General features: G+C 39.4%; 1 long non-coding RNA gene and 1 pseudogene across 1 annotated transcript; both read left to right on the top strand.

Moving 5' to 3' along the window:
• Positions 1–1,283: 1,283 nt before the first annotated feature.
• LOC143666570 (uncharacterized) lies at positions 1,284–24,699 on the top strand. Its single transcript, XR_013167683.1, has 3 exons — positions 1,284–1,378; positions 9,589–9,666; positions 24,492–24,699. It is a non-coding gene; the product is annotated as an uncharacterized LOC143666570 (long non-coding RNA).
• LOC143666569 (ragulator complex protein LAMTOR3 pseudogene) lies at positions 13,904–14,282 on the top strand (annotated as a pseudogene).
• Positions 24,700–25,507: the final 808 nt, after the last annotated feature.

The following is a 25,507-nucleotide window of genomic DNA, read 5'->3' as shown; positions in this document are numbered from 1 at the left end:
TGTCCATCCACAAGTCTATCTTTTTGATGCAATTTAAAAGTAGGTTACACCATTCCAGTCAATCCTAAAGAACACCTAGGGCAATATATAAGATTCTACAAAGGTCCCATGTACTACAGCAACTTTCCAGAAATCTACAACCTCCAGATGGGTCTCTGCGACCAGATAAGTACTGAAACCTAGAGTGCCCAGCCTCTCCAGAACATCAGATAGTTTCATCTCCCTACCCCTTATTATTAACAGCCTTTTTCAATACCCCTAAAGTGTGGGATGGAAAGATCAAAGGTGATGGTGGAGTTATACAAAAAAGATAAGATTTAACAAATGAATGTGCTTGCTGAATCTTTAAATTGATATTTTATTTAGTCTCCAGTATCTTAGAGTAGCTAGAAGCAAAAACCTAACATTGTGGAATTGTAACCCATACTAAAAGTCTGAAATATGTTCCACAACTAACTGTTGTGCTGCACCTTGAAATTTATTGCTTTTTCGTATATATGTTATTTTTTAAAAAAAGGAAAAAAAGTTGACTGCAATGTTAAAAAAAATATTTATTCCTTCTAGCCTCCTATGTTCTGGAGCAGCTAAAAGGAAAATCTGAGATGGTGGTATGGTAGCCCATAATAAACTCTGGGAGCTGTCCTATAAAAAAAAAAAGAGTAGGTTGCAGTGCTGTGAGCTATGCTCAAAAGGAAACCATCAGCACTACCACAGCAACAGCAGAGGTAAATAATGGGGGCAGGGACAAGAGCTAAGAGGAGGTTTAGATTTCCTATTTGGCAAGCGTGTGTTTATTGGTTTTCTTTCTCTTGGGAACAATGAAATTATCTAAAATTGAGAATGTTGATGGACTGTGGACTTTGGGTCCTATACATGATACCTATTGAATGCAGATGGCTGAAGGATGCACTGATGGAGAAGTAGATTGGCCAACAATGGTATATACTTATGAATGAAGGTTGTACTGTTACAAAAAGGAACAAACTTGTGAGGCATACAACATTGTGAACTAACAAGTGGGATATTTGGTGAGACAAAATAAACCGGAAACAAAGGAGCAAGAATGGTATGGCCGACTTTAGAAAATGCTTATAAGAAAACACCCTCATGGTGGCACATGGGATGCAGGCCATGGGAGGACACCTGTCTTTCCAGCTCAACAACCCAGAAAAGTCTCAGGATCCTCATTGGCTCTGATTGGGTCACATGACCATCTCTGATCCAATCACAAAGGCCAAGGGGATTGTGTGTTCTGATTGGCCAGCCCTGAATCACCCAGGGGTGGAGCCTTGACATGGCCTGAAAAGACTGTCAAGGATGTAAAGGAGCCGACTGGTTAGATGTTCCCCAGAAGCTGATCCTAGACATGAATTCAAGGGCAAGTGTTTATTAGGCTGTGACCCCAGAATGCCAGTGAGGCAGTGGGGAAGTGCAAAGGGGAAGGGAAGGAAGCCCTGACAGGGTGTGTTAATTGAGCAGATTGAGGCCCGGGCTCTCTGTGGACCTCTGGGGACTGTGTAAAGCAGTGCCCTGCGAAGTGAGGAAACCTGTGGGTATTTATCTACAGATTGGCTGGGAACTGCTCATGATATACCTGGGACACAGGCCAAGCAGCTCCTCTGGCCCAAGACAGCCTGGGGCAGAGTTGGCCACTGTCCTCAGTGAGCCTAAGGAGAGCCATGCCCAGGGGATATGGGTGATGTATTTACAGGGGCTGCGCCAGTGGGATAATCAGTCAGTGCACTAATCAACCACTATGGCATTGGCTTATTTTGGTCTGAGTCCTGCCCCACAAGGCAAGGAAGCCCAAGGGTGCTGCCCGGGATTGAAATCGCAGGGAGAAGGTACAGCAGAGTGGCTAAGCGCATGGGCTGTGGAGTTGGCAGCTCTGGAGTGTGGCAATAGCTTTACCAATGGCTAACTGTCAGACCTTGGGCACACTACTTAATCTCTCTGAGCCTCAATTTCCTCATCTGTCAATGGGAATATGCAGGGTTGTTTGAAGATTAAATGAAACAAATGAAATAGTCCTGGCAAAAAAAGAAAAAAACTTTCAGTAAGTTTCTAATAAATGAAGGCCACAGGGCTGAGTCCAGTTTGGAGCTAGGATGTTTCCCAAGAGGCAGGTGCAAGAGTCCTGAACCAAGGATAAAGGAGAAAACTCAAACTGTGATAAACCAAATTAACGTCTTAAGACATGGGCGGCACCAAAGAGCCAACAGAGTATATATCCCAATGATGGGCAGCGTTTATGGCCAGAGGCCTCAAGAAGACTCCAGTAAAGTCTGGAACCAGGAGGCTACTCCATCTAGAAAATGTAGTCTGAGGATGTGTACATATTGACTTGTCGCTTGTTTGTGGAATCTGGCACTGTACTGCCTTCTTCTGGACAGGAGAGCTGGCCTGTTGGCAGCTTTGCTGAAGTGCATTCCAAGTCCTTTCCTTTGCAGACTGACCAGCATAAATATTTATCTTGCCCCAGATTGAACATTGAGTTCAGCACTGCAATATTTTAGATGAATGAGGTGATAAAAACACTTGAGGAATGAATGTTGTGATGGTAGTGCAATACTGTGAATGGAATTAATACCACTGAATTGTACACTTGAAAATGGGAACATTTGAGTTGTATAAATGTAACTAGAATAAAACGTTTTTTAAAAAAAATCCAGCAAACTGCTTAGAGGAAATAACCAAAAAGTTCAGGCTCCAGGCCTTGGCTGGAGTCAGGAGCTCAGAGTTGCTAGTTCTACACTCTTATCTCTCTAGCTCTGTCTCTATCTATCCCTATCATCTCTATCTCTTGGCTTTAGTCTTCGGGTTTTCGTTTAGGAGGTGACAGGCCTTGAAGGAGGAGGGTGGTCTCAGCAGGCTGAGAAAAGGAGGAAGGGTATAGCCTGTCCAGGAGCGGTGTGAAGAATGGTGCAGAGCTGAAGGAGAAGAAATTAACATTTATTAATCACTTATAATGGGCAAGACATTTATATTTGCCTTTATATTCTTGGAAATGATTGTAATTATCTACCATGAAATCAGATCTCACTTGGATTATTGCTAACGCCCCTCCAGCACTCTTCAGCTGTGTCTCCCTCCAGTTTACCATCCACACCATTGCCAGAAAGATTTTTCTAAAATGTAAGCTTGACGCTCTCCTACCTGGATTTGGGGTCCTCAGTGGTTCCACATCCCCTGAAGGCTATTGTTTAAGACCTTTTGTAAAATGACCCTGATTTGCATTTCTTTTTTTTTTTTTTTTTTTTTTTTTTTTTTTTTTTTTTAAAGACAGAGAGAAGGAAGGAAGGATAGAAGGAAGGAAGGAAGGAAGAAAGGGAAACATCTTTAAACATTTTCTTGTTTTATTGTATTTTGTTTTTCCGTTTTTTGTTACATGGGCTGGGGCCGGGAATCGAACCGAGGTCCTCCGGCATAGCAGGCAAGCACTTTGCCCGCTGAGCCACCGCGGCCCGCCCTGCATTTCTGACACCACTCCTGGCACTCCCCAACCTGTGCCAGTTTGAAATTGCCATGTACCCCAGAAAAGCCACGCTCTTTAATTTTTATTCAGTATTGCTGGGTGGGATCTTTTTTATTGTTTCCATGGAGATGTGATCCATCCAATTGTGGGTGGTAACTTTTGATTAAATGGTTTCCATGGAGAGGTGTCTCCACCCATTCAAGGTGGGATTGCCTACTGGAGCCCTTTAAGAGAGAATCATTTTGGAAAAGGCTTTTTAGAGCCATCAGAGCCCAAACAACCAGAGTGTGTTTGGAGATGCAGAAGGAAAATGCCCCTGGGGAAGCCTTATGAAATGAGGAAAGAAAGCTAGCAGACCTCTGCATGTGCCCTCCCAGCTGAGAGAGGTGGACAGAAACCAAAGATCCCGGCGGACCCAGCCAGGTGACTTCCCAGCTGACAGATGGGTTCTGGACAGCATCAGCCTATCTTGAATGAAGGTAACTTCTTGTTGGTGCCTTAATTTGTAAATCTTCATGGCCTTAAAGCTGTAAACTTGCAACTTAACAAATTCCCTTTTTAAAAGCCATTCCATTTCTGGTATATTGCATTTTGGCATCGTAACAAACTAAAACGATGCTGTGATGGGTAAATTCTGGTGTCAGCTTGGTTAGGTAATGCCCAGTTGTCTGGTAAGGCAAGCACTGGCCTGACTGTTGCTACAAGGATATTTTGTGGCTGGTTGATAAATCAGAAGGCTGGTTTATTAAATCATCAGTCAGTTGATTGCAGCTGTGGCTGATTACATCTGCAATCAACTAAGGGCACATCTCCCACAAATGAGATAATCCAGTCAGCTTGGAGGCTATTAAAGGAGAAGAGAGACTTTTTCACTGCTTGCTAGGCTGGTGAGCCTCTCCTGTGGAGTTTGTCCAGACTGTCCATTGGAGCTGCCAGCTTCACAGCCTGCCTTATGGATTTTGGACTCTTCCATCCCCACAGTTGCATGAGACACCCTTGTAAATCTCAGATTTACAGATATCTCCTGTTCTGTTTCTCTAGAGGACTCTGACTAATACAAATACCTTTACTCATTGTTTTACTTTCCCACCTAAAACAAATACCATACAATAGCTGGCTTAAAAAAACAATAAGAACTTATTGACTCATGGCTTAGAGGCTAGGAGAAGTTCAAAATTGAGGGGTCAGCAAGTCAGTGCTTTTTCACAGAAAACTGTAGTCTTCTGGGGTTGATTGCCAGCAAGCCTTGGTCCTTGGCTTTTCTGTCACCTGGTAATGCATATGGTGGCATCTTCTCCTTTCTCTTTTGAGTTCTGTTGATTTCCCTTGGCTTTTCCCCCTTTATATCTGAATTTCATGTTGCTTATAAAGGACTCTAGAAATCTGAATTAAAGCCCAAACTGATTCAGTTGGTCACCCCTTTACTAAAAATAATATCTTTTAAAAATTCCTATTAACAATGAGTTCACCCACTGGAATGGATAGATTAAGACCATATTTTTCTGGGGCACATAATTCCAAACCACCACACTCAGGCTGCTCTTTCTTCCTCAGATCTTCCTTTCTGTTTCTACTGGAATGTTAATTTACCTTTAATTGCAGCTTCCTCCACATCAGAGATGCTGTCCAGGACCCATTTCAGAGGACTCCCTCCTTCATGCTCCCCATGCTTTCTGCTTATACTATAGTCTCGTCCCTGATCACAGATTGTGTTCAATTCAACAACTATTTCTTGATTCCTCATTTCTATGAGCTACAGATCAACTGTGGGGGAAAATAAATGAGATGAATAAGACAGGGTCTCTATCTTTGGGTAGTCCACTGCTGATGGGAAAATCTGCTGAATCACCTGTGGTCAAATTGCATTTTATAGGCCTTTCCCCAATCAAGTTGGCAGGGTAAGATGCTTCAGGTTCCATCCCCTCACAGAAGCTTTGACAACCAATGAGAACTGGCAAAAGCATTTTTTCAGAGCTCCGGAAAATAGTTCAAAGAATTTCAATAACAGGGCAAGTGCCAAATCAAGAAAAAATGCAACCTGAAAGCGGTAGAATCTGTTTTCACTGGTGTTTTAGTTTGTAAAAGCAGCTGGAATGCAATATACCAGAAATGGTATGGCTTTTAAAAACAGAATTAATAATAAGATGCAAGTTTACAGTTTTAAGGCCATGAAAATGTCCAAACTAAGGCATCCTGGGAAAGATACCTTGATTCAAGAAAGGCTGATGGATCCAGAAGGTGTCTATCAGCTGGAAAGGCACATGGTGACTTCTGCTAGCTTTCTCTTCTCATTTCAAAAGGCTTCCCCTGGGGGCATTTTTCTTCTGCACTTCCAATGATCACTGGATGTGTGGGCTCAATCTACACTAAGGTTTTTCCAAAATGGTTCCCTCTTAAAGGGCTCCAGTAAGCAATCCCATCTTGAATGGATGGAGACACATCTTCATGGAAACTATCTAATTAAAAATTATCACCCACAATTGGGAGGGTCATATATCCATGGAAACAATCAACAAGATCTCACCCAGCAATACTGAAATGAGGATTTAAAGAGCATTCAGATTCCCTGGTCCTGGACCTGGAGGGAGTAGCATGGCCCTTGGGAGTAGCATGTATGTCTGGCCCATTCTGTCTGGTGGTGGCCTTAAGGGTCTTGCCACCCCAGAACTTGTCCTGCATGTAGAAGGTGACTTGCAGGGCTTTCCTACAGAATGCTGTGAGAAAGCAGTCAAGTGGCTGCCTGGGGCAAGGGATTGCTGACTTTAGGACATAGAGTGCAGTGACCAGGACCATTAAAGAAAAGCTGTTTCCTAGGGAAAAGGGAACATTTGTAACCATGTAAACAGGGGAATTCCTAGGGCCACAATTGTATGCCCCAGGCAAGATGCATGCCAGAAAGGATGAGCCCATATGCATTGGGCTGGAGCTATTCTCATACAATTCGTTATATGGATTAGCCCTGAAGGAGAAAATTTGCACTGATTAATCCTCAAAGACTGGGAAAGGTGTTTCTTTTCTTCCGTCTTTTTTTGTTGTTGTTAGCTCCTGGCATTCACACAAAATTCCATCATAATATTAGCTGGATACAAGCTTAAGGAATAGACGACACAGAGTCTAAATTTTGGCAATAACATATTAAAATATAAACATGAAAATAAAAATTAAGAAACGAAAAGAAAAATGTACAGGTTTCAACAAAAGATTACAAAACATACAAAGAAACAGGAAGTCATGGCCCAGGCAAAGGAGATTAAAACATTAGAAACCATCTATGAGGAGGACCAGACTTGGGACATACCAGACAAAGACTTAAAAAAAAAAAAAAGGTCCTAAATATGCTGAGAGAGTTAAAGGAAAACATGGACAAAGCACCGTAGGATATCAGGAAAATGATAAGTGAACATAGAATATCAAAAGAGACGCAAAGTATGAAAAAGAACAAAACAGAACTGGAGAGCACAGTGACAGAAATTTAAAATTTCCTAGAAGAGTTTAACAGCAGATTGTAGCTGGCAGAAGAAAGAATAAGTGCACATGAAGATAAAACAACTGAAATTATTCCATCTGAGGAGCAGAAAGAAGAAAGAATGGAGAAAAGGGAGCAAACCCTGAAGAAACTGTGGGTCACTGTATTAGTTTGGTAAATGCTGCTGGAATGCAATATGCCAGAAATGGAATGGCTTTTTAAAAGAGTGTTCTAGTTTGCTAGCTGCTGGAATGTAATATACCAGAAATGGAATGGTTTTTAAAAAGGGGAATTTAATAAGTTGCTAATTTACAGTTCTAAGGCTGAGAAAATGTCCCAATTAAGGCAAATCTGTAGAATGTCCAACCTAAAGCATCCAGGGAAAGATACTTTGGTTCAAGAAGGCTGATGAAGTTCAGGGTTTCTCTCTCAAGTGAGAAGGCATGTGGGGAACACAGTCAAAGTTTCTCTCTCAACTAGAAAGGCACATGGTGAACACAGTCAGGGTTCCTTTCTCATCTGGAGGGGCACATGACAAACACAGCATCATCTGCTAGCTTCTTCTCCTGGCTTCCTGTTTCATGAAGCTCCCCAGGAGACATTTTACTTCTTCATCTCCAAAGGTCACTGGCTGGTGGACTCTGCTTCTCGTGGTTATGTCATTCTGCTCTGCTCTCTCTGAATCTCCCATTCTTCAAAATGTTTCCTCTTTTATAGGACTCCAATAAACCAATCAAGACCCACCCAAATGGGTGGATACATGTCATCACCTAATCCAGTTTAACAACCACTCTTGACTAAATCACATCATCCAGGGAGATGATCTGATTACAGTTTCAAACATACAGTATTGAACAGGGCTTATTCTACTTTTATGAAATGGGATTTTGATTAAAACATGGCTTTTCTAGGGCGCATACTTCCTTTCAAACCAGCACAAAGTGAATTTATTACCTTGCAAGTTAACAGTTCTAGGGCCATGAAAATGTCCAAATTAAGGCACCCACAAGAGGTGACCATCACTCAGAAAGTCTGATGCCATTTGTAATACCTCTGTCAGCTGGGAAGACACATGGTTGACATCTGCTAGTCCCTTGCTCCTGGGCTCTGTTGCTTTCAGTCTCTGTTTTCTGTAGGGGTTCGTCATTTGGTTTCTCCAGGGCTGGGTTTCTCTCTTGGCTTCCCTTGTGTTCTCTCCAGGTTCTGGCTTGCTTAGCATCTCATGAGAAAGCACATGTAACCTCTGCTGGGCTCTGCCCATGTCTAAGCATCTGTTCTCTCTATTGGCATTCCAAGCATCTCCAAACGTCCCTGTCTCTGACAGCTCTGAAGCAACTGTTCTCCAAGCATCTGCATCTGAGGTTTCTCCAAAATGTCTCCCCTTGTAGAGAACTGTGTAAAACTAATCAAGACCCTCCTTGAATGGGTGGAGTCACATCTCCATGTAAATAATCTAACCAAAAGGTCACACCCACAACTGGGTGTGTCATTTCTCCATGGAAACAATCCAATCAAAGTTTCCTACCCTAAACAATAGCTCTGGCCTGTTGTTTGTATTGGATCAGGATTAAAACATGGCTTTTCTGGGATACATAATGGTTTAAAACTGGCACATCCCACCCTCTGGACCCCAAAACAACATGTTCTTTCCATATACAAAGTATATTCACGCCATCACAATATCACAAAGGTCTTAAACCGTTTTAGCAACAATACAAATACATAGCAAAGCAAAAAAAACAGTAAAAAAATCTCATCAAAGTCAGTTACAACATGGTCATCCTAAGGCAAAAAAATTCTCCTAGCTCTGGACCTGTGAAAATCACAAGTTATCTGCTGCCAATATACGAAGGAGGATACATGTTTCCATTACCATATGAAGAAATTGAAAGGTAAACAGGGGTCACTGGACCCAAACAGTTCTGAAAACCTGTAGGGCAAACTCCATTGGAATTCAAAATCTGAGAGTCATTCATCCTCAGGGCTTTAGAAAGCAGCAGTCCCACCCTTTCCAAGGGCCTATGCAGGAGAGGCCTTGCTCTCTCCAATTGTGGAGGTGAGGGTTGCAAGACTGGGGCTCATTGGGGCCACCTTTTTCTTGACGCCACCCTCTGCAAACATTGGGGCAGCGCCCCGGCTCTCTGCCATCTCTGGGGCACACGCTCAAGCCCTCAGAACGGTGGGATGATCGCCAGACTCCTCCAAACCCCACGGAATGTGCTCTCTCTCTCTCTCTCTCTCTCTCTCTCTCTGAGGCCTTAGGCACCAAATCTCTTCCTAAACTTACCCCCTGCCTCCAGGACAAGCTCACCCTGTCCACATGTATGGGTGGGTCCACTCAATTTAATGAATATGAGTCAATAAATTCTCATGTTTTAGCTAACCCACTGCATAGTATTTCTTTTAGCAGACAGGAAACTAAAACAGATAGGTTGCTAGGTAGATAGACAGGAGGGAGGGAAAGAAGGGGAGAGGAGAGAGAGGGAGGGGTTGATAAAAAAAAAGTTAAAATTGCAGGATCTGGGTAGCTGCAGCATGGGCAGGGATATGTCGGAGTTTTCTATAAAGGGCTTGCATTATTTTTGTAACTGTGCTATAAGTTTGAATGTATTTCAAATTTAAAAGTTTTAAAAATTGCCTTTTATAGGTCTGAAGCCTGTTTCCTTTAACCCAGTAGTTCTCAACAGTGGAAGAAGGCAGTGATTTGTCCCCCAGGACACATTTGGTAAGCCTATAGACATTTTGGTTGTCATAACTGGAAGAATACTTCTGATATGTAGTGGGTAGAGGCCAGGTAGGTCACTAACATTCTATTTTCCTGTTATGTACAGGAAAGCCCACAAAGAATTATCCAGTTTAAAATGTTGACAGTGCCAAGGCTGAGAAATCCTGCTTTAACTTTTAATCAATGGGGAACCATAGAAGGATCTTAACCAAGAGTTACAGTTTCACCTCTGTGAACTCTGGCAGCTGAGGGTGCTGGCCTGGATGAGGGCAAAACCTGAGACCCGTATGATTCATGGCTTCTTTCCTTTCTTCCAAGAAACCAGTGAGATAAGCAAGCAGGAGGTATTATCTCTTGTCCTTCAGCCAGAAGCACTAAGCTGGGAATACCCCACCCAGATGGCAAATCATACATATTACAACACGCAAAGTGAATGTGTAATAATGTCTGTTAGTTTCCTGGGAGAAGTTTCTATCTCCTGAGAATATGCTCACTCAGCTCTCACCAGCTGTGTGATCTTGAGCAAATGACTTGCCCTCTCTGTGCTTGCTTCCTCATCTATAAAATGGGGCTAATAACATCACCTACTGCATGGGGTTGTTGTAATGATTACCTGAGTTTATTAATATATGAAAAGTTTATAGAATAAGGTCAAGCACATAAGAAGCGCTAAGTATTAGCTGTTATCATCCCATTATCATCACCATTGCTGTTACCACCATCATCATCTTCACTGCCATCTTCATCATCATCATCTTCATCATCATCATCACCACAATCACCACCACCATCATCATCACCACTGTCATATCTCATCATCATCATCATTTAATCAGGGCTTGGTGAGGCTGATCTCTGTTCCCCTTGATGTCAGCTGCAATAATTCCAAAGCTGGAAGTTGAAATTATCTGAATTCTCACTCGCTTACATCTCTGACAGCTGGGCTGGGACGTCTCAAACAGCTGGGGCTACTCGGTCTTCTCTGTCTCCATGTGGTTTCTCCACATGCTCCTTCAGCCTGGTGGCTTTAAGGTAGCCAGGATTCTCACACGTCAACTCAGTGATCCCCAGGTGTGAGTTGTAAGAGAGAGCGTGAAAGCCAGCTGGCAGCTGCATCCCTTTCTGAACCTAGCCTTGGGAGTCATAACGTCATTTCTATCCATTGTCTTCATTAGAAGTGAAACCAGCCCACAGTGTAGGAGAGGGGACTTAGATTCTGCTTTTTTACAAGGAGTGTCAAAGGATTGGACATGTTCTGAAACCACCACAGTGGTTAACTATATTTGCTGCATCCACCATTGGCAGAGAATTGGATATACAGAGGATTGTAAAACATTGTTTTGTACAGAGAGTTAAGGGAAATGGTTGAAAACATATTTGAAAAATTCCTCTCTCTCGCTCTTCAGTTTCTGAAAGTTATATCAGAGTGGGTTTTGCTCAAAAGGGAAGTGATACCTCACTTTTTGGACAGTATTGTTATTAGTTCCCTGTCCATATCCCATCAGTCTCTCCATTTCCATGATCGTGCTTGATTTCCATCTTCCAGCATATGCACCTCTTTGCCTGGGGGATTTTTCTCTGGGCTGCTCTCTGCTCACACTCTTCATCCCAAATGGCCTGTCTGGAAGTGCTGGGAAGTTAACCACCTCCAACCCCAGCAGCCCTCAGCTGACAATGACAGGTCTATACCTGTATAAATACCCCAGCTCCTTCTCTCTCAGTAAAGTGCATGTTCTCCACTGTCTCCTAGAGTTCCCTGGCAGAGTTGAGCCCCAGTTGCCTACTGTGGCAACCTGCCTGAAAGGACCCTGTATTAATTCTTTCCTTCTGAATCTGTCTACCCACCCCCCACATCTGCCACCGTTTCCTGGGATCACCAGCCAAATAAGCTGCCTGTACTAGAATCCTAGTTTCATGCTCTTTTTTCCTCGGAAACAAACTAAGACAGGTTAGTGTTAAAACTGGAAAATAGGGCTTTTGGCTTCAGCTTTAGTATGTGGAGTTGGAAGTCATCAGTCCAATTCTTGCAAAATGAAAAAAAATGGAATCAACTTAAAATCAATGAATAAGGTCACCGAGCAAACTGCCATCCTGAAATCAAGAGAGAAAGGCAAATACAGATAATTGCAGCCAAGATCAGTTCTCTGCGAACAGAAGCCAGTAGAGTCAGTAGCAAGCACCAAAGCAAGACTCAGATATGATGCAAATTTTATAATTATCAAATAGAGAATTTATAATGTTTATATTTAATGTATAAGGGCTGTCATGGAAAGAAGTAGACAAAAATGCAAGAACAGATGGGTAATGTAAGAGAGAGATGGAAACTATGAAAGAGTCAAGAGGAAATACTAGAAATCAAAAGCATTTTAATGGAAATAAAGAATGCCTTTGATGGATCATCACTAGACTTGGGCATGGCTGGGGAAGAATCAGTGAGCTTTAAGATATGTGATTAGAAACTCCCCAAACTAAAATGCAAACAGAAAAAAGAATGTAAAAAAAAAACTAAAATAATATAACAGAATATCCAGGAACTATGGGACAATTATGAAAGGTGCAACTAATGCATAATTAGAATATCAAAAGGAGAAGAAAGGAAGGAAGGGAAGAAATATTTGAAGTCATACAATGGTTGAGAATTTCCCAAAATTAGTAACAGATACCAAACCACAAATCCAGGAAGCTCAGAGACCACCAAGCAAGATAAAGACAAAAAATCTACACCGAGGCATATGTTCTAATTTGCTAGCTGCTGGAATGCAATATGCCAGGAAGAGAATGGCTTTTTAAAAGGGGAATTTAATGAGTTGCTAGTTTACAGTTCTAAGGCCAAAAAAAGTCCCAGTTAAAGTGAGTCTATAGAAATGTCCAATCAGAGGCATCCAGGGAAAGATACCTTGGTTCAAGAAGGCTAATGAAGTTCAGGGTTTCTCTCTCAAGTGAGAAGGGACATGGTGAACACAGTCAGTGTTTCTCTCTCATCTGGAAAGGCACATGGCGAACACCGCATCATCTGCTAGCTTTCTCTCCTGGTTTCCTATTTCATAAAGCTCCCGGGGAAGCGTTTCCCTTCTTCATCTCCAGCTGGCTGGTAGACTGTCTGCTTCTTGTGGTATGTCATTCTCTGCTCTCTCAGAATCTCCTCTTCTCCAAAATGTTTCCTCTTTTATAGGATTCCAGTAAACGAATCAAGACCCACCCAAATGGGTGGAGACACGCCTCCACCTAATCCAGTTTAACAACCACTCATGATTAAATCACATCTCCGGGGAGATGATCTAATTACAGTTTCAAACATACAGTACTGAATAGGGACTAGAAGAAACAGCTGCCTTTACAAAATGGGATTGGGATTAAAACATGGCTTTTCTAGGGTACATACATCAGCATATTATATTCAAACTGCAGAAAACCAAAGCCAAAGAGAAAATCTTGAAAGGAAACTTCTATCTATAAAGAAGCAAAGATAATAATTACATCAGACTTCTTGTCAGAAATCATGCAAGCAAGAATAGAGTAGATTGAAATATTTAAAATGTTGAAAGGAAAAAACACCAACCTAGAATTTTATATGCAGTATAATTATCTTTCAAAAGTGAAGGAGACCAGGGTGGTACAGTCATGGCTCAGTGGGAGAATTCTCGCCTGCCACGCTGGAAACCTGGGTTCGTTTCCCAGTGCTTGCCCATGTAAAAGAAAAAAAAAAAAAAAAAAAGTGAAGGAGCAGCCAAAAGGAAAAACCTAAAATTGTGAAACTGTAACCCATACCTATAACTCTGAAATCTGTTCTATAACTAATTGTTATGATGTGCTTTGAAATTTATTGCTTTTTTTGTATATATGCTATTTTTCACAATTAAAAAAAAAAAGTGAAGGAGAGATTGTGGGAAGACGGTGGAGTAGAAAGATCCTGGAATCAGTCCCTCCACCAGAACAACAGCCAGAAATGGTCTGAATCAACTATTTTGAAACTCCCAAACTCTCGAGTCTAGTAGCACACTGTGCAGCATTCAGGGAAGAGCAGGAGGGAGAGGCTGCACCGAGTGGCTACTGTCGTCCAGACCCCACCCAAGGGGCAGGCAGCAGTGGGGTCTGTCCTCTGGCATCCTTGCTGGTGCCGGAAAGGGACATAAAGGTCTTTGATGTGCTCCTGAAGTGACAGCAGGTGGAACCTGAGCAGACCCCAAAGCAGAAATTCAGGCGTGGAGATTGATCCTGCAGGAGAAAGGGATTTGTCATGGCGGATGACCTGAAACAGTTCCTGCATAAAAAATTGCCACGTTTTGAAGGACTTCATGCTATTACTGTGTCAGACAGAGATGGAGTACCTGTTATTAAAGTGCCCAGTGATAATGCCTCGGAGCATGCTTTAAGACCTGGTTCTTATCTACTTTTGCCCTTGCAACAAACCAAGGAAGCAAACTTGGGCTTTCAAAAAAAAAAAGAAAAGTATTATCTGTCACTGTAACATCTACCAGGTGGTTCTATTTAATCATTTACCTTTGGTGGTGAGTTTCATAGCCAGCAGCCATGCCAACACAGGACCAACGGTCAGTGTAGAAAAGGAACTTGCTTTATTATTTGAAGAACTGAGTCAAGTTTTGGAAGTTTCTTAATCTGACAGTGGATTCAATATGTACCTTAACTTCACTGCACCAGACACAATATCAATTCAGCAACCTTTAGACCACGGTAATACTTGTATCCATGTGCTCAACAAAGGGCCCCTTTTCTGCCTTATACTAAGAAAGAGCATATAGTCATAATTTCTGTACAGATTGTTATATTTCCTTGTGCAGGGTCGGTTCTTATTTAGTAAGATCTGAGTACACTACAGAAATGGTTCAGGCTATCTCAGCTCCCATGGAGTTAGTTCAGTCACCAAGTATAAGATTCTCTTCAGTGGATCAGAATCAAAGTGGTACATTGGCCCACTTGAACCATTAAGTGCCCTTTATTGTATAATACTTCCAGGACTTCAGAGTGAAACAGACCCTTTTTATTGTGAATAATAATGAGGACATATTTTTCTTCGTATTAAGTTTTATTTCTTTGCATTGAATGTAAGAAAGATAAAATAGCTTAGCAAAAATAACAAAGTCAGTACAATCGCTAACTTTCCTGTATATATATATATATATATATTATTTTGCAGTTTAGTCTAAGATTACTAATTATTTAATTATTCTCAGAGGTTGCTGCTCTTTACCTAAAATGCAAATTATAACTAAGGGGTCCCCCCCCCCCAAATCTAGTAACTATAGCCAATCAGTGTTTTAATATTTGTTTGCGCTATAAAATTTAGATGTGATCTGCTATTGTAACTCTGTTTCCAATGTTGATATGTATATAAACATGATAATACAACCATTTTTCTCAAACATGAATATAAATAAAATGGTATTTTTAAGGGTATAGTTTGAGCACAATATAAGTCTTCTCTTTTTTATTCATGTGAATAAACAATGAATGTTTCCTGTAGAAAAAAAATCCACTTGCCAAAATCCAGGGTAGTCATGGGCAGAGACTGATCACGGCTTTTGATTACCTACTTCAGATTGCTAAGGGTCTAGCTCTGACAGCAGCCATTGCTCCAAACTGCCCTGGACAAAGGCAGTAGAGAGACGTAAAGGTGGTATGCTTTCTGAGAGCTCTGGAGAACAGCTGAAGGGCTACATTTGCTGGGAAGGTAAAGATAGTGCAGCTTTGGAGAGCCATGGAAGAAGCTCCTGGCATCTTTCCTCATCCCCTCTCCAGGGCAGTTTGGAGCCTGCCAGCACTCCCATTGTGGGCCCCTAGTCATGTTTCAGCTCAGAAACTCTTCTGAGATTTGGGAAATTCTTCTCCTGTATGTTCCCTCCACCCCTGAGAATTTGGCCTCCAGGCAAAAGCAGCTTGAAACAATAAAAACAGTGTAAGAAACACTTGAGGCACACAGCCTAGAGGAAAGGTTTACCTGTTTTAAGTCCCCCAGTGAAACACCTGGGAGAGGGAGAAGGTCTGTCTCCTGGCATGTGACAGGATGGATGGGGCATTCAAACTCAAGGTAAACAGGGAGCTCCTAAGCCACTAGCAAGCAAAAGCCCGGGATAAGACACAGGCTCAGAAAAGAGGTCCCTGCACTTTTCATATGCCTTGGGCATACCTTCTTCATGGGAGGCTAGTGCTCAAAAAAAAAAAAAATCTCTGTCATATCACCAGCTGGTTACAAACTCAAGAAACCAGATGAGGGAATAAATCTCAAACATGTCAGAGAATAAATCCCAGAGCTAATACTTTAAAATATTAGAACCTACAGTATGCAGCAAATGATTACAAGACAAACAAAGAAATAAGAAATGACAGTTCATCTAAAGGAAGAGAATAAAAATCCAGAAAATGCCAATGATGAAGACCAGACTATGGACATGGGCAAAGACTTGAAAAAATGATCTTCAATACATGCAAAGAGATGAAGGGAAATACAGAGAAAGAACTAAAGGACATTGGGAAAATAACAAATGCACAATATGAGAATTTTAATAAAGATATAGAAATTTTAAAGAGGAACAGACAGAACTACTGGAATTGGAGCTGAAGATCACAATAACTGAAATGAAAACTTCCCAGGAAGATTTCAACAGCAGATTGGAGCTGGCAGAAGAAAGAATTAATGAACTGGAAGACAGGACAATTGATATAAGGTGAGGAGCAGAAAGAAAAAATAATTATAAAAAGTGAAAACAGCCTAATACATGTCTAAGACATAATCAAGTATACCAATATATACATTATGGGAGTCTCAGAAGGAGAAGAAACAGAGAAAGGGGCAGAAGGAATATTGAAAGAAATAATGACCAAAAAAACTTAGCAAAAAAATGTAAATACGTGCATCCAAGAAACCCAGAGAATACCAAACAGGATAAACTTGAAGAAAGTACACCATAGTTGATCATTGCACTGACCAAGTTGTCAAATGCAAAGGACAGCGAGAGAATTCTGAAAGTTTCAAGAGGAAAGCAACTGTTAGGTACAAGGGAGTCACAATTAGATTAAGTGCTTATTTCTCATCAGAAACTATGGAGTGGGTTCAAATACTTAGAGGCTGAAAGAAAACAATTGTCATCCTAGAATTTTATACCCAGTGAAGGCTTTCTTAGAGAAATGAAGGTGAGATTAAGACATTCCTAGATAAACAAAAGCAGAGGGAAATGACCAACACTAGGCCTTCTCTATAAGCAATGCTAAAGGGAATTCTTCAGACTGAAAGAAAAGAACACTAGACAGTAGATCAAAGCATCATAAAAAAAAGTAAAGACCTCCAGTAAATGCTGTCATTTAGGTGATTATAAATTAAATAAATACATTATTTAATGTACTTTTATATAATTCCACTTCTTACTTCCTACAGGTGCTAAAATGCAAATGCATAAAAAGTAATGATAACTCTGTGGTTTTGGACATAAATTGTACAAGGACATAATTTGTAACAAGTACAAAAAATGATGAGATGAAGGGGTATAGGAACACTGTATGTATATACTATTGAAGTAAAGTTGGTATCAAATCAAATATGATTGTTATATATGAGGTGTGTTCAATTATAACCCCAAGGTAACCACATATATTATGAAAAGTGGATCCTGTTAGAAATGAGAAGTGACTCAATATGGCACAATACAAAAATCTAATAAATACTAACATAAGAATTGAGGGACAAAAAAGGCATAAAAGTTACAAAGTTTAAATAGCAAAATGGCAGGAAAAAGTCCTGCTTTATCAACAGTGACTTTAAATGTAAATGGATTAAACTCTCCAGTCAAAAGGCAGAGATTGGAAGAACAGATTAAAAAGCATGACCCAACTATATGTTACCTAAAGGAGACTCACCATAAATTCAAAGACTTTAGTACTTTGAAAGTGAAAGAATGGGGAAAATATATACCATGCAAGTAATAACCAAAAGAGAGATGAGGTAGCTATACTAAAATCAATAAAATAGACTTTAAGTAAAAGACCTGTTATGAGGGACAAAGGTGGCAATTATATATGGATAAAGGGGACAATTCAACAAGGAGATAAAATAATTATAAATATATATGCACCCAACAGCAGAGTCCAAAAATTTGTTAAGTAAATGCTGACAAATTTGGAGGGAGGAATTGACAGTTGTGCATTAATACCAGGAGACTTTAATACAACTCTTTTAATAATGGAACATCTAGACAGAAGATGAATAAGGAAATACAAGACTTGAGTGATCCCCTAAACCAACTAGAATAATATACTAATAGTCATATACAGAATACCCAACCCCAACAGAATACACATTCTTCTTCAGTGCACATGGCTCATTCTCCAGGATAGAAAATATCTTAGGTCACAAAACAAGTTGCAATAAATTAAATAGTATTGACATCATATAGTGTATCTTCTCCAACTAAAATGGGATGAAGCTAGAAATTAATAACAGAGAGAGAAATGGAAAATTCACAAATATGTAGAAATTGAACAATTTTCTTTTAAAAGATCAATGGGTTTAAGAGGAAATCACAAGAAAAATTAGGAAATAGCTTGGGGTGAAAGACAATGAAAATACAACGTACCCAAAACCTATGGGATGCAGCGAAGGGAGTGCTGTGAAGGAAACATGTAGCTCTTAATGCTTACATTTAAAAAGAAGACAATTAAAAAAATACAAAAAAAAATAAAAGAAGAAAGATTTCAAACCAGAAATCTAACCTACAAACTGGAAGAACAAGAAAAAGAAGAGCAATCTAAACCTAAAATGAGCAAAAACAAGGAAACAACAAAGATTAGAGTGGAGATATTAAATAGAGAATTTAAAAATAGAGAATAAACAAAACTAAAAGTTACTTCTTTGAAAGAAACAATAACATTGACAAACCTTTAGCTACAGTGATGAAGAGAAAAAGAGAGGATATAAATGACTAAAATCAAGTGAAAAGGGGGACATTACTTACAGCCCTGCTGAAATAAAAAGGACTGTAAGAGCAAACTATGAAAAACTGTACACCAACAAACTAGATAACATAGATGAAATGGGCAAATTCCTAGAAACACACAAACTACCCTCACTGGCTCCAGGAGAAATAGAAGATCTTGACAAACCAAAAAAGAAATTGATTCAGGAACAAAAAAACAAACTACCAACAAAGAAAATCCCAGGACAAGATGGCTTCACAGGTGAATTCTGCAGACATTCCAGGAAGAATTAATACCAATCCTGCTCAAATTTTTCCAAAAACTTGAAGAGGGAACACTCCCTAATGCATTCAAGACCATCATCACCCTCAGCCACAGCCAGATAAAAATACTATAAGAAAAGAATATTACAGACTAACATCTCTTATGAAGATAGATGCAAAAATCATCAGCAAAATACACCATGACAAAGTGGGATTTATTTCAGTTAAGCGAGGGTGATTTAACATAGGAATATCAATTTATGTAATCAATGACATTAACAGAATGAAAGAAAAAATACACACTTGCATTCATAGATTGGAAAATTGTATGTTGTTAAGATGTCAATTTTACCCAAAGCAGTTTACAGGTTCAACGCAATCCCAATGAAAATTCCGACAATGTTCTTTCCATACATGGAAAAACCAATTATCAAATTTATATGGAAAGGTAAGGGGCCCCAAATAGTCAAAGCCATCTTGAAAAAGAAGAATGAAGTTGGAGAACTCCCACGTCCTGATCTTATAACTTATTACAAAGCCACAGTAATCAAAACAGCGTGGTATAAGGACAGACATATAGACCAATGGAATCTAACTGAGAGCTCAGATATCAACCCTCATATATTTGACCAATTGATTTTTTGGCAAGGCGCAAAGATCACTCAATTGGGAACGAATGATCTCTTCAACAAATGGCGCTGGGAAAACTGGATCTCCAGTGCAAAGAATAATGTTGGACCCTTATATTACACCATATATAAAAATCAACCCCAAATGGATCAGAGACCTAGATATATAAGAGTCACAACTATCCCAACACCTAGAAGAAAACATAGGGAAGCATCTTTATGGCCTTGTGTTGGGCAATAGTTTCTTAGACTTTGCAAACAAAGCACAAGCAGTGAAAGAAAAACAGATAAATGGGATGTCATACAAATTAAAAACTTTTGCCCATCAAAGCACTTTGTTATGAAAGTAAACTGACAGCCCACACAACGGGAGAAAATATCTGGCAACCATACACCAATAAGGGTTTAATATCTAGAATATATAAAGAAATCCTTCAACCTAACAACAACAACAAAAAAAGACAAACAGCTTAATTTAAAAATAGGCAAAATACTTGAATAAACATTACTCCAAAGACATTATAAAAATGGCCAAAAAACAACAGAAAACATGCTCAACGTCATTAACCATTAGGGAAGTGCAACTCAAAACCACAACCATTTCACACCCACTAGGATGACTACTGTTTAAAAAACAGGGAATTAAAAGTGTTGAAGTGGATGTGGAGAAATAGGTACATCATTCACTGCTGGTGGGGATGTAAAATGATGCAGCAGCTGTGGAAGACAGTTTGGTGGTTCCTCAGAAAGTTAAATACAAACTTATCATATAAGGTGGCAATCCCACCTCTAGGTATATACACCAAATAATTGAAAGCAGAGACTTGAATAGATGTCTGCACACCAATGTTCTTAGTAGCATTACTGTGTTTGCAATTGCCAAAAGATGGAAGCAATCCAAGTGTCCATCAACCAATAAGCAGATAAACAAAATGTATAAACACAATAGAATATTATTCAGCTGTGAAAAAGGAATGAAGTTCTCACACATATGACAACATGGATGAACCTTGAAGACATCTTGTTAAGTAAAATAAGCCAGGCACAAAAGAACAAATGTTATATGATTTCACTCATATGAAATAATTGGAATAAGCAAACTCATAGGGTCAGAATCTAATATTTTGATTACCAGGGAACAGGGCAGGTGTAGGGAATAGGGTGATAAGGCTTAAAATAGACAGTGTTTCTATTTAGGATGATGTAAAATTTTGGTAATGCATAATGGATGGTGGTGATGGTACCACAACATTGTGAACATAATTAACAGCACTGAATTATTTACTTGGATGTGGTTCAAAGGGGGGAATATTAGACTGTATAAATAGTATTAGAACAAAAATTTGTAAAATACATTGAACTTCACAATACAGTGAATCCTTAGTTAAACCATGGACTAATCCGCAATAATAAAAATGTGCTTTCATAAATTAAAACAAATGTACTACATCAATGCAACAAGTTATAAATGCAACAATGTATATGGGAATTCTCTATTTTATGCATGATTGTTCTATAAACTCATAACTTCTCTAATTTAAAAGAAAAGAGGGAGAAATACTTTTCTAGACAAAAACTGTGTGAATTTGCTTTCAGCAAACATGCCTTGCAAAAAAATGTTAAACTAAGAGAAAGAAGAAAGAGGTGATACTGGTCAGAAATATGGATATCATGAAGAAAGGAAGAGCTTTGGAGAAGAAAAAACTGAAAATAAAATAAAATATTTCATTTTTCTTATTAATTAATCTGATAGCTGTTCAGAACAATAATAGCAACAATGTATTTGCATAATTATGCCTTATAGATACATGAAATGAATGATAGCTATGTTATAAGAGGCAGAGGGAGGAACTGAAAATACTCTTTTACACAGTATCTGTACCACCTATGAAGTGGTACAGTGCTTTCTGTATGTGGAATTATATTACTTGTAAGTATATATCGCGAAATCTAGGGCAACCACTAAAAATTTTTCAAAAAAGAAGTATAATCACTATGATAAGAGAAGAGAGAAAATTGAAAATCATATAAAATGCTCAATTAAAACCAGAGAAGGTAGAAAAGCAGGAGAAGAAAAAAAAAAAGAAACAATGAACAAGTGCAACAAATAAGATACAGTCACAAATATGGAGGCTAGTAACCCAACTTTATAGGTATTCACTTTAAATGTGAATGGTCTATATACGCCAATTAAATGGCAGAGACTATCAGAATATATAGAAAACAAGAACTTACCATATGTTGTCTATAAGAAACTCACTTTAAATATAAAAGCACAGATAGATTTAAAAAAGGGGTTAGAGACATATACCATGCTAACCTAATCAAAAGAAAGCTGAAGTTCCTATATTAATACTCATTCATGATTTAAAACTCTTAATAAATGAGGAATAGACAGAACTTTGAAAATTTGATAAAAATTTTCTACAAAAACTTACACCTAACATAGTTGGTAAGAAACTAGATGCTTTCTTTCCTCCTGCGATCAAGAACAAAGCATGGATGTCCCCCTCTCACCAGTTTTATTCAACATTGTAGTGGAAGTCCTAGCTAATGCAGTACGATTAGAAAATGAAATAAAGGGTGCACAGGTTTGGAAGGAAGAAATAAAACAGTGTTATTCGAAGATGACATGATTGTCTTTGTAGATAATCCCAAAGAATCAACAAAAAACTTTCTGGAACTAATAAACAATTACAGCAAGGTTGCAGGATACAAGGTTAATATACAAAAGTCTATTGCTTTCCTGTACCCCAGCAATGAAAAACTGGAATTTGAAATTAAAAGCACAATACTATTCATGCTAGTACCAAATAAAATAAAATACCTAGGTGTAAATCTAACCAAAAATATATACAGGATCTACAAGAGGAAAACTATAAAATAGTGATGAAAGAAAGCAAAGATCTAAATAAGTGGAAAGATACCCCATGTTCATGGCTAATAAGACTCAATATTGTTAAGATACCAGTTCTTCCCAAATTAATCTATGGAGTTAACACAATTTCAATCAAAGTCACAGCAAGTTATTTTGTGGATTATCCCCAAACTGACTCTAACATTTATAGGGAAAGGCAAATTATGCAGAACAGCCAATACAAAACTGAAAGAGAGCAAAGTCAGAGGACTGACTCTGTCTGACTTCAAGAGTCATGGACCTACAGCAAGCAAGATGCATGGTATTGGTGAAAGGACAGATTAAAAAGATCAGTGGAACAGAACAGGGAGCCAGAAATGGACCCACACAAATATATCAGCTGATCTTTGACAAAGGAACAAAGGAGGATAGTCTTTTTCAACTAACGATGTTGGAACAATTGTACATCCATATGCCAAGAAATGAATCTATACACAGACCTTACACCTTTCACAAAAATTAACTCAATCTAGATCATAGACTTAAATGTAGAAGTTAAAACTATAAAACTAGATGTTAACATAGGAAAAAATCTAGGTGACATTGGGTTGATGATGAGTTTTAGATACAATACTAAAGACACAGTCTATTAGGGAAAAGATTAGTAAGTTGGACAGTATCAAAATTTACAACTCTTCTTCTGAGAAGGGCACTGTTCAGAGAATGAAAAAACAAGCCACAGACGGGGAGAAAATATTTGCCAGGCACATGTCTCATAAAGGATTTGTATCCAAAAGACACAAAGAACTCTTAAATTTTAACAATGAGAAAACAAACAATCCAATTTAAAAATGGACAGATGCCACTGCAAAGAAGATATGCTGTTACCAGATAAGTACATGAAAAGATGTTCAATTTCATATGACATTGGAAAATTGCAAATTAAAACGAGATACCACACACACCTATTAATATGCCTAAAATCCCAAAACACTGACACCACCAAATGCTGATGGAGACAGGAGCATCAGGAACTCTCCTTCATGGCTGGTGGGAATGCAAAATGGCACAGGCACTTTGGAAGACAATTTGGAAGTTTCTCACAGAGCTAAGCATAGTCTTAACTATTCGGCAGTTGCCTACTTAGTACTCACCCAACTGAGCAGTAAGCTTGCATATAGCAGCTTTATTCATAATCATCAAAAAGTGGAAGCAGCTATGATGTCCTTCAACAGGTAGAATGGATTAATAAACTGAAGTACAACTGTACAAAAGAAATCTTATTTCTGGATAAAAAAGAAATGAGCCATCAAGCTCATTTGTTCATCAAACAAAAGTACATGGAGGCCAAGTGAAAGAAGCCAGTCTGAAAAGTCTACATACTGTGTGATTCCAACTATATAACCTTCTGGAACAGGCAAAACTATAGAGACAGTAAAAAAAGATGAGTGGTTGTCAGGGGTTCACGGGGAGGGAAAAAGAAAGAGGTGAAGCCCAGGGGATTTTTAGAATAGAGAAACCATTCTGTATAATATTTTGTAATGGTGGATATCATTTCACAGTTGTCAAAACTTGTCAGAACTTGACAGCACAAAGAGTGAACCCTAAAGTAAACGATAAACTTTAATTAACAATTATGTATCATTATTGCTTTATTACTTTTTACAAATGTGTCACACTAATGCAAGATCTGTGTTTGGGGGAGAAGGGTGTATGGGAACTCTGTACTATCTGCTCAATTTTTAAAACTTTAAAACTGTTCTAAAAATTAAAAATCTATTAATTAAAAAAAACCTGGAAGGGGAATGCAAGGGAAGTTCAATGGTAGAATTCTCACCTGCCATTTAGGAGACCCGGGTTTGGTTCCTGGTCCATGCACTTCCCAAAAACAAACAAACAAAGCAAAACAAAACAAACAGTCAAACAAAAATTCAACAAATGGTGCTGTGATAACGGGATACTCACATGAAAAAAATAAATGTGACCCCGCCACACAGCATACAAAAACAAACAAACAAACGAAAAACCTGGGAGTCTTGGAAACAATAAGGGTACTGTGCCATAATGTAAGCCTACCTAATATGAGGCAAAACTTGGGAACCCCCTGGGTAGAGAGACTGTTTTTTTTCCCCTTTATTTTTGTTCCTACAGGACTTACTGACACAGCGCTTCACTGATGAAGTTTGGACAGCTTGAGCAGGAACTTGAAGAGGGATAAAAAGGAGATAAACTTCACATTTATGATCTCTCTTGGTTCGTGAGACAATGCTCTGTTTTCTTCAAATTTTATTTTGACTTGATTTCAGATTTCCAGAAAAGTTGCAAGAAAAGCACAAAGAATTCCTGTATACCTTCACCCAGATTCCCAACTGTTTTGACATTTGACCGCATTTACTTTACCCTTTTCTGTCTTTTCGATGCTCTGTTTTTTGTCCCCATTTCTCAGCCAGGGAAGCAGGCTGAGGGAACAGGTCCTCCTTTAACGGGTTTTGGGCCTTCATCACAGCACAACGAGCATATGTTGAGCACCTGATGTGTGCCCAGTATTGCTTGAAGCACTTTTACATGTATTTCATTCATTTCATCCTCATGCAACCCTATGAGGTGGGTCCCCACGTCACAGATGAGGAAGCTGAGGTGCAATGAGGGTGATTGGCTTCACCGTACATCACAGATGAAGGCTGTCTGGTGGCAAGCAGGGAGAGGGCCAAGGATGACTTACAGACACCAGAAAGAGGGTGGGAGCCCAGTCTGGGGGGCCAGGAAGATATGGCCCAGGCTGCACATTCCCAAAGGAATTTAAAATTACACTCTGCTGTCATCACCAGATAAAGTTGGGCACAAACTCACAAAGATGGGGCAAAAGATGGTTTCAGCCTTACAAGGGGTTCAATTCTAACCTGCCTGAGTTCAAATATCAACTGTATGTGAGTGTGGGGTTGTGTGAGTGTGTGTGTGAGAGAGAGAAATTAGTGTGAACAGGTGGGTGTTTGCATGTGACTAGCGGAGGGGGGAAGAGTGAACTTCTGCGTGGGAAGGTGAACCTGTGTGAGATTTTCTAGGCAGAAGAGAACTTTCTCAGCAAAGCAATCCACTGTAGCTGCCGCAGCCAGAGGTCTTGGTGGAATCCTTTTCAAATGTGGAATTTCTTTCTTACCTCTTGGCAG

The sequence above is a fragment of the Tamandua tetradactyla genome, chromosome 23 (genome assembly GCF_023851605.1).
Source record: "Tamandua tetradactyla isolate mTamTet1 chromosome 23, mTamTet1.pri, whole genome shotgun sequence".
Lineage (NCBI taxonomy): Eukaryota > Metazoa > Chordata > Mammalia > Pilosa > Myrmecophagidae > Tamandua > Tamandua tetradactyla.
Note: the sequence above shows the minus strand (reverse complement) of the source record. Positions and strands in the feature narration are given on the sequence as shown.